The 15,547-nt window shown below is 42.7% G+C and overlaps 1 protein-coding gene across 7 annotated transcripts in view; it reads right to left on the bottom strand.

Annotated features, from left to right (window-relative positions):
• GLI2 (GLI family zinc finger 2) overlaps window positions 1-15,547 on the bottom strand; it is a 242,941-nt gene that overhangs the window by 55,079 nt on the left and 172,315 nt on the right. Inside the window, exon 1 of one of the 7 annotated variants that reach the window (XM_042843066.2) lies at window positions 5,581-5,775. The exons of the other annotated variants lie outside the window; for them this stretch is intronic. The gene's annotated coding sequence lies outside the window, so the exon portion shown is untranslated. Of the gene's footprint in view, window positions 1-5,580; window positions 5,776-15,547 lie in introns of those variants that run through there. 7 annotated transcript variants of the gene reach the window in all.

Raw genomic sequence — 15,547 nt, 5'->3', positions numbered from 1 at the left:
GGAACAAACTGCTAAAGCCACTAGAAGTAGTGAATCTAAGTTTCAGGCAGAGGAGCTAGACAAGAAAGGGATGTAAAAGCTACAGACACTCGCCACATTTATGGTCATGAAGGTGAGCCACAGGATGAGCTGTATTTCTTGGTCTGTTGTGAGCAGGCCTTGAATCCCTATTTGCTCTTTTACAGTTCTTTGAGCTGCCCATTTTACTAGGAGACTGCCTCAGATAGGAACCTGCACCTCCCAGGGGTTAGCAGCTGCTGCCTTTGCAATGTCTAGAAGTGAAGGAAGTTTGGGAGGGAGGATAGCCAAGTGATTAAAGCAAGGAAGGGAAAGCCAGCATTCCTGCATTCTATCCCACACCCTGCCACTGAATTGAGTGACCTGGGGCAAGTCCCTTAGCCGCCCTCTGACTAAATAACCTCACTTGCAGAAGTCAATCAAAACTTTTTCAAATCATACTGGAAGGTTTGTTTTAAGTTTTCGAGGGCAAATGTTAAGGTCAGATTTCATCATGTGTCTTCTGGTTCTAGCCTCCTTAGTGCTAAATCCCTCTGTCTCTGCTTAGGCAAAGTCTCCATTAAAGTGAGCATTTGACCTGAGAAAGGACTCACTAAATGCTGCAGGTTTAGGTATCTGGACATGTCTACACTAAGAAAAAAAAAATCAGGCCTGTATTTCAACCCTGGAGCAGCTCCACCAGCAGTAGCAAAGGTGAAAGATGTAGTGTAGTGAGGTCTCAGGTGTTTATTCCATCATATCTTCCAATCCTTATTAAATAACCCAGTGACAATAATGCATGCGCAATCTACCGTACAGCCTTCATCCTTCCTATCGCTTGGGGAGAAACACAGGATCTGTATTATGCGAGTCTTGACTCAGCCCTAATGTTCAGCCCCTTCATAAACCTGCAAAGGGAGTTCCGCCAAAAAAAGCCTATAGCACCAGGAGAGGGAACTGGTGGCATGTGTTATTTATGGTGCCACAGGTACGAGTAGCACTGGATGCAGAGAAAACAAATGTAGTCCCTGTCCTGAGTAGTTTACAGTCTTAGCTACATACAGGAAACAGAGCGAAGTAACACTAGACAAAGAGGAAAGAGAGGGGTCTATATCATGTTAGATCCCTTTTAAATTAGATTTAGATCTAATGAGGGTTGCTGTGGAAAGGGGGGCGGGGGGTGGAGCATGTCCGATGATGGGTTTTGAGGATGATTCTGAAGCATGATTTTATGAGGTATGGGATCAGAGTCTTAGCAGCATGAGGGAAGCTGCTGGCGGGTAAAGGATAACAAAGGAGTAGTGGAGTAATGCAGAATTATCAGCATAAAGAATCTATGAGGGTGAATGACAGGAGATGAGAGAGTGGCTGGAACAAAGGCTGAACTCAGTGGCATTGGTTTAAGCACTGGCAGTGGTAGCACGTTTTATGCAGGAAGCTACATAAGAATATTTAAGTATTCCCACGATTGTGTGTGCGTGCGCATCGGTCTCTCTGCATGTGTGTGTAGCCACAAGAGTGAAGCTCTCTGAGTGGCTTAGAACATGCCACCTGAACCTCAAGATACAGATTTCACCCTATACTGTCAACAGTTCAGGTGCCTTTTTATTTATTTATAGTACTTGGATATCCACAAAGCCACACAGAATAGTAACACAAGCTTTACAGCCTTTTTCAGCAATTTATGAGGGTGTTTGTCATTGTTTTTCTGATAAATTAGTAAATCTTGCAAGTGTTTGAAAACTTTTTGCTGATGTGTAATACATTAAAATGTCTTTTAAAATATATATATATATTGTTCTAAATACTCTCCTGTAGTGATAACGTCTGCCTCTCACCAGTATAAAATACAAGGCAGCAAAAAAACTGTCATTACAAGGGTATATCAGTATCCAAAACACACACACACACACTCTTGGAATCACTCTTGATTCACAGCGCAATAATTGAAAGCAAAATCAAGCCCATTATATTTTATAGTACTGAAAGACAAACTTATGATCACATAGTGATTTCAACCTCATAACCTGTTACTAGGTCATTTTGTTACCAAAATTATGTAGGTGACTTAGTCACTTTCCAAAACTGCCTTGTTCCAAACTGCGTGGCCTGTGTACATAGCACAGTGTACTGTGGCTGGTTAACATCCTCTGTATTTCAGCCATGACATCATCTATAATAGCAGCACGCCTGCAAGGCTCAGCCAAGCTTGAGCTAAGATTTGTGTAGCAGTGGAGGTTGCTGCTAATAAGTCAACTGTGTATGAAATCTACCAATTTATTTCGGGGGGCGAAAGAGGGGTGGGGAAGAGAAGTGAATCAAAGTCTCTGTTCCAGATTTAGTTTCACATCGTTTCTAACAATCTCCACCGCCTCATCTGGAAAAAATGAAACGGGTTTAAAAAAAAGTGATGTCATTAAGAAAACATCTGACTAATTTTTCTTCTGATGAAGACTTAATATAAGCAAGGGGGAATGTAAATTAAAAGCAGCCCCAATCTACCCCAACCCATGGAGCCTGGCTTAATATATAAGCCATGAAAAGAGTTTTCTTACATATACAATAAGTTCCCTCTTTCATCAATACTCCGCGCTTCTCCCAACGGGGTTGTGAACTTCTTTGATGCAGACTTGAAACTATGTATTACTGGGTTTATGAGCCTTCTGAGGCTACTGTGATCAAACTGTGAGGCCGACACTGAAAATGCATTTAATAATATGCAGGGCTCGCTATTCATTTTCTCCATGTGCAGAAGATTTTGAGTCCCTCAGAAGAGGAAAACTCCAGCCTGGCCAAAAAGGTAAAGTTGGAGAAAAATGACCAAGATGTCAATCAAAATGCATGCAAATGGAAAGGCAACAGGCAATAGAGCACAAGGTTAGCCTGGTGGTTAAAGAAATGGACTCAGACTCAGAGGTCCAATTGAACTGGGTTCAATTTTCAGTTCTTCTACAGACTTCCTCTGTGACCTTGGGCACGTTACTTAGCTTCTCTGTGCCTCATGTGTAAGGCTATGGTCTACACTGCATGATTCTTTCAGCGGCATGTAGCGTGTGTCCTCGAATAGCCCCGCTAGCGTGGGTTTAAATAGCAGTGCAGACAGTGAGGCATTTAGGTGAGTAGAGTATAGACATGCTTAAAGGACGTGGGTATGTACTCAGCTCTCTTTGCTCAAGCCCTGCTGTTCCCTCTACACTTCTGTTTTTAGCTGTGTTGTGACCGATTGCCTCCTAGCTGCTGGAGCCTTTCCCCGCCACAAGAAAAGACCCCAGCAGTGGAGAAAGGCTCTGCAGTGGGAAAAGGCTCAGTCAACCCCTTGCTGCGAGAGGCTTTCCCCTTTACAGGTAAGGACTCTGGCAGAGGGGAGATAATAGAGAAAGGCTCTGACAGCTCCCCACTGCTACAGCCCTTCCCTGCTGCAGGTAAAGACTCCATCAGCAGGGAAAGGCTCCGGCAGTCTTGTAGCTACACAATGTAGTGTGGACACAGCTTGCTTTTCACTGCAGCATTTAGCTACACCTACCCTGCATGCCACCAAAAGCAGTGTAGAGTGTAGACGTAGCCTAAAAGTAGAATAGTAATACTCCCGCTCTTTATCTGTCTCATCTATTGAGACTGTAAGTTCTTTGGGGCTGGGACTTTATCTTACTATGTATGTGTGTGGTGTGCCTAGCACAATCAGGTTGCAATCTCTGTTAGGACCTCTAAGTATTACTGAAACACAAATAATTATAATAAGCAGCTCAGGAATACTGATCGCTTACCCTGACAAGTCTCAAAGTAGTATGGCTATCATCAGCTACCAACTAATATTAATCCTTAAGAGTACTAGGGATAAGGTCCTCCATTCCTCAGGTCACTGTCTTCTCCTCACAACTTGCTTTCCCATTTCACCAGTAGCCATTTGCTCCCCCTCTATTATCGTTAATTATCTGAATTCTAGTCAGCTCCTGAAGGCCTCAGTTTAGAAGAGTGCCCCACTGTGCTAGGTGCTGTACAAAGACATAATAAAGAGATAGTCCCAGCCTCAGAGAGCTTACATCTAAATAGACAAGATTGACAAAGGGTGGGGGGGGGGGGGAAGGATTATTAGCTCCCTTTTACATCTGGTGAATTTAGGCATGGGGAGATTAAATAACTTGCCCACGGTCAGAGAGGGAGTCTGGGGCAGAGGTGAGAACAGGATCCAGGTCACCTGGTTCCCAGCACGGTTCCTTAACTACAAGACCAAACCTGGTCACCTTCGGAGCTTTTCCCCTGCTGCAGTATCCCCATCCCTGAAAGTGCTTCCACCCTGTTACTAGTCCTTTCCACACCTGCAGCCTGGCTGCCTCCCCATCTGTGTTCTAAAGGTTGAAGGGACACTGGCGATTGTGACCATCTATGCCAAAATTTGACCTACATATTTGACCGACAAGGTCAGGCCATGTCCTGTCTCCAGGGACTATATCCAGCTTTGGCATGGGCATGGATTGAAACAAACAGCTCTCCGCTTTCCACCTCTAAACAATATGATCCCAACTGTTTGGCTCTCCTCCTCATACCTCATTCCATGTTCAGGAAAGTTCTGGACCATCCCTAACAAAAATACATGCAGCATCCACCCCACACATCACATCCACAAATGCAACCCCCCCAGGCTGGATCACCTAACAGGGAGAAAAGGGCTGGTTGTAGGCAGAAGCTGTGGGTGCTTCAAACATTTCCTTAATGCTCTTTCCCACAGACTTATGACATTAGAACACATTTGTAAAATTATTTACTGTTCTTGCTGTTGGACCCTAGGACGGCATGAAGAAAACACCTGACCATGCATACTGAGGGAGAATCCAGGATCCACTGAAGTCATCTGCAAAACTGCCACTCACCGCAACAGGGCCAAGATTTCACCCTATGTATATTTCCATCACAGCGGGGGCTGCACTTTGCAAATAGGCTTTGGAAATGGGAGTGTTTCCCTGAGGCTCCTTTCAAAATCCCAACGTATATCATTAGCAGTCAGTTGTTATGTAGTGATTTACATCGTCCAAGAGGCACATAAGTGTTCATCAATTTACCCTCCCAATGCCCCTGGGAAGCAGAGGTTATTTGTTATCCCCTCCCCCGTCTTTTTAAAATTTTAAACAGACATGGGAACTGAGGCGGGGAAAGTCAGTTGATTTGTCTAACGCCAGACACTGAGCTGGTGGCAGAGCTGAGCTCTCAGGCCACTGACTCCCACTTCTCTTCAGATCAGTTATCAACAAATTATTGTTGACAGCTAGGAGGGAACTGCCTTGAAAAATGCACAGGGCAGTGTTGGGGTTACTAGATATTTCCCCCTTGCTCCAACAATCTGCAGTCTATGGAAGGGAACCATTAGGCATCTGCACACATGGGTATGAAGCAGCAAACATTTCTTGCATTCATGGGCAGTGATTTTAGAGTCCCTGAGGAATATCTATGACCAGGATTGGGGAAAAAGGGGGGAGATCTCTTTAAACATTGATGGCATCAGGAAAAGTGCCTCTCAGAACATTATTTGCAGCCTTAGATTATTTCCACAGCTGTCAATAGTTCTCTCCACCGGTGCATTGTTCTCACCTACTTGTCAGCGCTGAAAGCCACCCTGCTGTTTCAGGGTCTGATGTACATTCCTCCACAGATGCAGGGAGGCGAGGCAGCTCAGCAGTTGGCGTGTGACAGGACTGTAGGAATAGCACCAGCAGCAAGAAGATCTATTAACAGTTGACACTTGACACATAGAATCAGTGGGAAACTAGGAATTTTTGGTGGTTTCCTAGGGGTCTAGTAACTCCCCAATTGTACTTGCATCAAAGGAAAAGAAAGCTGCTTAATCTTCTTACCACCTGTGCCACCCTAGTGCAGCAAAACAAAATCAGGGTAAATAAGTCTGTTGAAATCAGTGTCAATTCATCTGAAATATGCAGACAACCCAAAAGCAGAGGAATGCATTAAACACATAGTCAGTAAGAGCCATATTTGGACAGTGGCCTCGTGCTAAATGGCAATACTGGGTCTCTTCTTTGGCACTATGGTCAGCTGACAGGCCTCTCAGCAGGACACAAAGCTTTTATCAAGTCTCGGTCAGGCACTTCAACCAAAATGGAGGGGTGGGGGGTGGAATCCACCTATCCCTAAGAACCGCTTACAGTCTCTACGCAAAAGAATAAAAGGACACAACTCTGACATCAGGAATCATAACATTCAAAAAACCAGTAGGAAAACACTTCAATCTCTCTGGTCACTCAATAACAGACCTAAAGTGGCAATTCTTCAATAAAAAAAAAAACTTCAAAAACAGACTCCAGCATGAAGCTGCAGAACTGGAATTAATTTGCAAACTGGATACCATCAGATTAGGCCTGAATAAAGACTAGGAGTGGTTGAGTCATTACAAAACCTAAACCTAATTTCCCTAACACTAATTTCACCCTACTGTTACTCACACCTTCTTCTCAACTGTCTGTAATGGGCCACTCTTATTACCTCTTTGAAAGTTATTTTTCCTCCCTTGGTATCCTGCTGTTAATTGATTTATCTCGTTAGACTGACCTCACACTTGGTAAGGCAACCCCCATCCTTTCATGTATTTATACCTGCTCCTGTATTTTCCACTCAATGCATCTGATGAAGTGGGTTCTACCCCACGAAAGCTTATGTCCAAATAAATTTGTTAGTCTCTAAGGTGCCACAAGGACTCCTCGTTGTTTTTGTTCATTGTGTAGCAGTGTCAGACAGAAAGGGCCTAAGAGGTTTGGAAAAATCTGCTCCCCCTGAATAGTAACATAATACTTTGCTATAGCACCTTTCATCTGAAGGTCTCCAACTGCTTAGTACCGAAGGAGAAGTCATGGGCCTGATCCTCACCTGGCATCTTCAGAATGGACTCTCTCCTTTTACTTAAGTGGAACTACACTGATTTACACCCTTGGGGGGCAGAGGATCTGGCCCCCAATGGTATGTCTTCACTGCAGCTGGTAACGAGACTCCCAGCCCAGGTAGACAGACTCATGCTAGCTCCGACTAAGCTAGCGTGCTAAAAATAGCAATGTGGATGTTGCAGCTCAGGCTCTGAAACCCACCCTGGGTTTGAGCTCAGGTGGCTAGCCGCAGTCTCCACTGGAGGAGCAACCTTTACACTGCTATTTTTAGCATGTTAGCTCCAGTGAAGTTAGCATGAATCTATCTACCCAGTCTGGGAGACTTGCTCCGAGCTGCAGTGTAGTCATACTCCTGGATGCACAAACCCCTTTGTGAGGCACGTGAGGTGTACAACTCCCATTTTACAGCTAGATAAATGGAGAATGTGGTAAATTTGCCAAAAGTAACACAGCAAATAAAAGGCAGACCCAATAATAGAACCCAGGTGTCCTGTCTCCCCAGTCCCATTCTCTAGCCAGTAGACAACACTCTCTCCAAAAGGGAATGGAGGATTTTCAGTGGCTTAGTGGTTTATAGTCCTAGCCCATATGTGCCAAACATCTCAATTCAGCATGGTCAGGCCTGTCACAGATTGAAATGTCAGTAGAGATGGTTTTGGAACAAATGGATAAATTTAACAATAAGAAGTCACCAGGACCAGAAGGTTTTCACTCAAGAGTTATGCAGGAACTCAAATATGAAACTGAAGAACTGTAACTATAGTATGTAACCTATCCCTTAAACCAGCCTCTGAACCACATGACTGGTGAAGAGTTAATGTAATGCTGATTTTTAGAAAAGGATCCAAAGGCCATCATGGCAATTACAGATTGGTAAACCTAACTTCAGTACCAGGCAAATTGGTTGAAACTATAGTAAAAATCAGAATGATCAGACTCAGAGATGAACACAATGTGTTGGGGACGAGTCAACATGACTTTTGTAAAGGGAAATCATGCCTCACTAATCTATTAGAATTTTTTGAGGGTGGCAACAAGTATGTGGTCAAGAGTGATCCAGTATCTCTACTGGGACCTGTGCTGTTTGACATATTCATAAATGATCTGGAAAAGGGGCAAACAGTGAGATGGCAAAGTTTGCAGATGATACAAAATTATTTAAGATAGTTAAGTTCAAAGCAGACTGCAAAGAGTTACAAAGGGGTCTCACAAAACAGGGTGACTGGGCAACAAAAAGGCAGAAGAAATTCAATGTTGATAAATGCAAAGTAATGCACATTGGAACTATTACATACAAAATGATGGGTGCTAAATGAGCTGTCACCTCTCAAGAAAGAGATCTTGGAGACATTGTGGATAGGTCTCTGAAACCATCTGCTCAATGTTCAACGGCAGTCAAAAAAGTTAACTGAATGATAGGAACTATTAGAAAAGAGATACATAATAAGACAAAAATATAATGCCAATTATAAAGCCGTGATCCGCCCATACCTTGAACACTGCATGCAGTTCTGGTTGCCCCATCTCATTTGGAAAATGTAAAGAGCAGGGCAACTGAAAATATTAGGGGTATGGAACAGCTTCCATATAAGGAGAGACTAAAAGGACTGGGACTGTTCATCTTAGTAACACAAGAACCAGGGATCACCCAATGAAATTAATGGGCAGCAGGTTTCAAAACAAACATAAGGAAGTACTTCTTCACACAACAAATGGTGAATCTGTGGAACTTATTGCCAGGGGATGTTGTGAAGGCCAAAGAGTATACCGGTTCAAAAAAGAATTAGGTAAGTTCATGGAGGATAGGCCCATCAATGGCAATTAGCCAAGACGGTAAGGGACACTATCCTTTCCTCTGGGTGTCCCTAAACCTCTGACTGCTGGGACTGGATGAAAGGGGATGGATCACTCAATAATGGCCCGGTTCTCTTCATTCCCTCTGAAGCATCTGGCACTAGCCACTGTCGAAAGACAGGATCATGGGCTAAATGGACCATTGGTCTGACCCAGTATGGCCAATCTTATGTCATCAAAATATTTTAAAGCTTTCCTTCAAAAAGCTCCCCCAGTCCGGTGTATTTCAATGAAGTGGACACACATCCCTATTTATGTCTCTTAGAGGTTGGCAAGTAGATGTTCCTCTCACCACTACTCACAACGGTGTATGTGAGCTGCTATGCCCCTAGGCATTACTGCTAGACACAATGCTGTTAAAGGTGTTCTTTATGTCCCTGGTGCTGGAACAGCAGCCCCACTGATCAGCACCATAGTAGCATTACTTCTTGGAAGTGAATCCCCATTGGGATGAGGGTATGTGAGGCCACCAGAATTTGGAGGAGGTACTAGTGGTTCGTAGGCATTTTAATTTGTAAATAAGTGCAGCAAAAAAATAGTGCCACTTTCATTTTAATTTTTTTTAAATAAATTGGCAGAGCGGATGCTTGGGCAGCAGCCCAACTTTCACTGGAGTTGTTTATGCCATGAACTAGGAGTAGAGCCATTTCCCAATGCCCACCCTGTCCGTCTTGCATGAAATCAGCTCGGGTGTTCCTGGAAGCTGAACCTCTAACAAATCCAACACCAACATAGTCTCTCTGCAAGTGCCTCTCTGCCACCACTGCCCTTCATCGGCCCACACAGTCAGAGACAGTAGTGATGAGTTAAGGCTGGATTGAGAGCTGATCTAAAACATTTGCTGTGCTCCAACAGGGGTCTAAGAGTATGGAAATGGGGGAGGCATACGACTCTAAAGAAAACTTGGGACCTTCTTTCCCATTCCTGGCTTTAAAATCTAGGAATCCCTTATAATTTCTCTCTCATTGTGAGCGTGTAATAACAACTCCCCCGCAAGATTAGATGTGGTGGAGAACGTTGGTTTCTCTCCTCACAAACACTATCCCCCTGCCTGACCCACCATCCCAGATGCATGCTAATAAAAGGTAATCTGGAGTAACATTGAATTAATAATGTGATAGTTAAAGAACTTGTATTTTTGTGAAATAATCTGAGCAGGTTAAATAAAAGCCACTGACAGAAGGACAAATAACCAATGCTAAAGTCCCATGACTAGTTTAAATTAATTCTTAAGTGCCAAATGCATTCATTCTGTGGAAGACAAAGTGGTGAATACTTCCCAGTTGCTTAATGGAATAAGGACACTTGCAAATAATTGTTTTGTTGGGTTATAAAACTTCACATTTTCTACTGAGAAATGGATATAGACAAGCTGCTAAGAAACAGAAACTGTACATGGTAAGTATTGCATTTTTGTTAAAAGTTAAAAAAAAACAAACTTGTTTCCTAAAATAAACAGTCACCTTTGGCCTGATTTTCAGAAGTGCGGACACCCACAAATCCACACAAAATCAATAGATAATGACGGTGCTCCATACCGTATCTCTTAACTTGCAAATGCCCACATATGAGAGACAGTCTTTGACAGAGACCCTAAACGAGGAATGCCAACAAATTATTCTGCAGGAAACAAACTGCTGAGAGACTCATTCCTTCAGCGAAACTAACTCTTGATAGGACCTGCATTTCATAATTGTTTATTTCTGAGGTGAAACCATTTTCAACAGCCAGAGTGAGTGGACACCATATTTATGAGGTAACTTTGGGACAGCAATGAGTGACATCCCTCAAAATAAGGTACGTTTGAGAGGTCAAATCAGGGACATATATAATTCACATCAAATTCATGTGTGATTTGAACATTTATGGAGATTTTTTTTCATTTTTAAACTTAAAAAGCAGCTGATGTGCAACTCAATATCTGCGGGGAATGAGTGAGGGATATTAGCTGTCTTGTGGCCTTGACCAACTCCCATTGATTTTAATGGGAGTTGGATGAGTCTGTCAATTGGGTGACTGGTAATCCTTCAAATTTCACATGTAACTAGCTGGAAATTATCCTGTAGAATGACCTGATGCTTGAATATATGGCTCCCAGCTTTACAACACCTAGCAAAATTGTAGGCTAGCAACTCAGAGACTATCGGTGAGGCCCAATAGATAAGGCACTGGACTAGAGCTCAGAAGACATGGGTTCTAATTCCCAACTCTACCACTGACCTGCTATGTGACTCTGGGCAAGTCATTTTAATCTCTCTGTCTCTATTTTCCCATCTGTAAAATGGGGATAAAGATGCCTCTTTTGTAAAGTGTTTTGAGATCTACAGATGAAGACCGTTATATAAGGAGCAAGGTATTAATATTGAATTGGCAACTAATTTTACCACTTTCAAAAGACAGTTACAGAGGTTATCAACAGAACTGGGTGAAAATGGTGAAAGCTTTGCTGCAAAATTTCACACACAGATTTTCACCATTTGGGTTTTTCTTCACTCCCCTCAAATTTTGTGTTTGTGCATTGAGAACTTGCACATACAGAGAGAGAATTTTTAACAGTGAGGGTGATTTCCCATTGGAACAGCTTACCATGGGAAATGGTAAATTCACCACTTGTCTTTAAATCAAAATTGGATCTCTTCCTAAAAGATATGATCTATTACAACCACAAGTCTTAAGTAGTCTTAAGTAGTAGGGGAAAATAATTCCTACCACTGTAGAAATTACTGGATGGAATTTTATAGTCTGAGTTACAGATGTCAGACTAGATGATCAGAGTGGTTTTTTTTTTTTTTTGGCCTTAACATTTATAGATCTCAGAATCTAAAAATTCTAAGACAAGATTTGTGGTTAAGGCATTAGATAAGGACTCTGGAGATCTGGGTTCAGTTCTCAGATACGCCCTGCATGATCTTGGGCAAGTCACTCAGGGCCAGATTTTTCAAGGTATTTAGGTGCCTAAAGTTGCAGATAGGTGCCTAGCTCCCATCAATTTCAGTGGGAGTCAGACTCTCAGGCACTTTTAAAAAAATCACACTAGGTGCCTATCTGCATCTTTAGGTACCTAAATATCTTTAAAAATCTGGCCCTTAAAATGTAATCATGCACTGCTGGAGTCAATGGACGTTTAGCCAGTGATGTCAATGGGAGCAGAAGCAGGTCCTTAGTGTCTCTGTGCTTCAGTTTCCCATTTATAAAATGGACATAGTAATACTTCCTTTCTCCCATGTCTGTCTTGCCAGTTTAGACCCCGATCCTACACAGTAATATGCATGTGCTTAAATTTCCACACTGTGAGTAATCCCACTGAAGTCAATGTCATCCTTCATAATATGTAAAGTTAAGGACCTGTGTAATTCTGTGCAGGATTAGGGCCTTTGGACTGTAAACTCTTTGGAGCACAATCACTTATTTTCTGTTGTGCAGTAACTTGCACTCAGTGGAGATGATAAAAATAGAAACAATTAATAAAATTTCACATTTTATTGATTGCCAAACAAAGAAAAATTTAGGCTCTTAACAAGCAAGGTCGCTCTCCGTTACGCAACACACAAATAAGCAAGACATCAAAGACAAGAATTAGAGTTGATATGGGACCTTTAAACCCAAATCAAATTAGCATGTTAAAGAGAGATCTTTGATTCAAGCTTAATAATGGTGATTTTTTTTGTTTTGTTTTATACTTAATCAGCCTCACCGCCCACTGTGCAGTCAGATGCTATGAAAACATATCAAAGGGCGTAAACATTCTGTTTCAGCTCCATAGATCCCTTTTACCTAATTATCTTACTTAGATGATCTTTTAATTTATATTCTGCACGTCCCACCTTTTCACACAAGTTTTCCCTCAGTAACAAGGGCTGAAGAACGACCAGCATCAGGTCTCATAAACAGAGAAGATTGAAAAACATCAAAAACATGAGTGAATCAAGGAATGGTAGAGAAATTTTTAACATCATGGTATCAAAGTTGGTTTCTTGGGAGACTAATGATGAAAGGGTTCCTGGAAGAAGCAAGTTCTAAAAAGAGGCTTGAAGGAACATGGCTGAGATAGAAAGACAGAAAAGGCATGAAAGAAGATAAAGATAAAAGTGGGAAAAGAACCAATGAGAGCAATTCAGCAAGAGGCTTAAGAGGGAGAGTGGGGGAAACAGGAGAAAGGAGAGTATCGTTATGCAGATGCTTAAGAGTGACCAGGAGAAGTCTGAACTTCATTCCAACAGAGACAAGCAGTAAACCAAGGGGTTCAAAGAGAGTGACATGGTCACAGCACTGGAGGATGATGGTGGTTTTCCCAGCAGCATTTTGGATGGCTTGCAGGGGAATACCAGGAGAACCAAGGAAACAAAGCAGGTGATGAGGCAGGAGATGACTGAGGTATGGACAAGATTTTGATGGTACAGACTGAAAAGATGAATTTTGGAGATGTTGCAGAGGAAGACAGGACAGGATTTTGAGACAGCTCCGACGTTGGTGGAGGGGCAGGTAAAGTTAGAAAGAAATGTCAAGTATGACATACTGTGTCTGATCAGTTGAAGGCAGATTTCCCTTAGATATACTAGCACATTTAGGGGGATACTTTTACTAATGACTGTAAGAGAGAACATGGCGTTTGGGAAAACAGATTGGTCATGGGGAAAAATTCCATTCTTGATCAGTAACGTTTCAGCACAGTGTCTTCTTGACATATTATTTTTGGGTGGCTTTTTCTTCTTGGATCTTGAAGAGGCTTGGATATTAATATGAAGGGATGTGACTTAACATTTAACGAGCTAGTACTCATATGGCACCCATTGCCATAGGACCTGAGCATCTAAGAACCAAAAAGAGGTTTCATTAACCTGTTTCTGGAAATTGTGAATCATTGTGTGGGGGGAGCTGGAAGAGACAAGAAGACTGAAGAAAATTCTTATTCATTCATTAAATATTAAATTCATCTTGGCACAGCACCAATTTATATCCCAGAAACCAGAAAAGAACCATTCCTCTTCATCATGACCGTAATACAATCAGCTGACAGCAGCATTACTCCAGGCAATGTTAACGGAAGGAGTCTACATCTGACATCTGTAATTTCATGTTAACAAAATAGTTAAGCTGCTGCATCCCTGGTATCTTGTGCGTCCAAGAAGTCAGGGCTTTGACTTTTCTTTATAAGCAATGTGTTAGGGAAAGGGCAAGGAGAGGTTACTCACCTGTAACTGGAATTCTTCCAGATGCGTGTCCCTGTCAGTGCTCCACTTCAGGTGTGCATGCACCTCTGCACCTTTGATCAGAGATTTGTGGTAGCAGTGACTGGTCAGCCTATGTATGTGCCCTTCACACCCTCATGCCCCTCACTAAGAATATAGAGGGCTGTGTGGGTGAACCGCCCTCAGTTCCTTCTCTGCCACAAAGCCCCACAAGGGATTTTCAGAAGCAGAGGGGAAGGAGAGTGGGGAGCGAAGCACCCATAGTAACACACATCAAAGAACTCGTTATCACACGGGATGAGTAACTTCTCCTTCTTTGTGTAGTGTCCCTATGGGTGGTCCACTTTGGGTCACTCCTGAGCAGTATGTACCTACGAAGGAGGGAGCTTCGGGGCAGAGTTCAGCCTGGAAGAGAAAACTGCATTATACTGTAGTGTCTGGTCTGGCAGCGTGAATGAAAGCATAATGGTTGGAGAAAGTATGCACAGATGTCCAGATTTTGGTTCTGCTGATTTCAGCAACAGGTATGTCTTGATAAAGGCTACAGACAGACTGCAATCTTGTAGAATGAGCTGTCACTCTAAGGGGAGTGAGAACATCAGCTAACTCATACACCCAGAGATCCACCTTGAGAGTCTCTGCGTGGAGATTGTGGATTCCTGCAATTGCTTTGCAATCAACATAAAAAGCCTACGAGATTTTCTAAAGGATCTGGTTCTATCCTGGTAAAAGGCCAAAGCTCCCCTAACACGTAGGACATGAAAAGCAGTCTCCTCTCTAGTTTAATGTGGCTCTGGGGAAAACACTGGGAGGTGAATAGTCTGACTAATATGAAATTCAGAAGAGACTACAGGTAAAAATTTTGGATGGGGTCAAGGTGACACCTTTTCTCTAGAAAACACTGTGGATGGAGGATCTGCCATTAGAGGCCCCAGCCTTCTGACCTTTTGGGAAGAGGTGACAACCACCAAGAAGGGTGTCTTCGTAGATAAATGTAACAAGGAGAATGTAGCTAGTGACTCAAAGGTGTGTTTCAAAGGCTCAAATCCTAGATTGGAGTAAGATGCCTGATTGGCAGGAAGCGATTCACTAGACCTCTTAGCAATCTCACTGTGGTAGGATGGATGAAGACTGAAAAATCCTCTACTGGAGATGGTAATCGCTGCTAAGTGAACCTTAATGGAATTCCCAGAAAGTCCTGATCTTTTCAATTCCAACAGGTAAGCCAAGATTGTGGACCGAGAAGAACAAGCAGGTGAAAGCTGATGACGATTACACCAAAAATTGTTTCCACTTCTGAAGGTAAGTATGTCTTATAGAGTCCTTTCTACTATTTAATAACACCTGTTGCACTTCTGATGAACAGGAATTCTCTAACCCTGAGAACCATTGAGGAGCCATGCTTGGAGCCACAGAACCTCCTGTTTGGGATGAAGTGTCTGACCTCCATCCTGAGACAACAGAGGGGAGCTGATCGGAAGCTGCCATGGTGGGTGAGAGGCAAGTCGGATGAAGTAAAGATGCCAAATCTGTCTTGGCAGAGTTGGAGCAATCAAAATGACTCTTGTCTTGGTTTTCCTTGATCTTGCTGAGAACCTTTAGAAGCAATGGGATTCATGGATA

The sequence above is a fragment of the Chrysemys picta genome, chromosome 11 (genome assembly GCF_011386835.1).
Source record: "Chrysemys picta bellii isolate R12L10 chromosome 11, ASM1138683v2, whole genome shotgun sequence".
Taxonomy (NCBI): domain Eukaryota; kingdom Metazoa; phylum Chordata; order Testudines; family Emydidae; genus Chrysemys; species Chrysemys picta.
The sequence above is the reverse complement of the archived record's forward strand: the minus strand, read 5'-3'. Positions and strand labels throughout refer to the sequence as shown.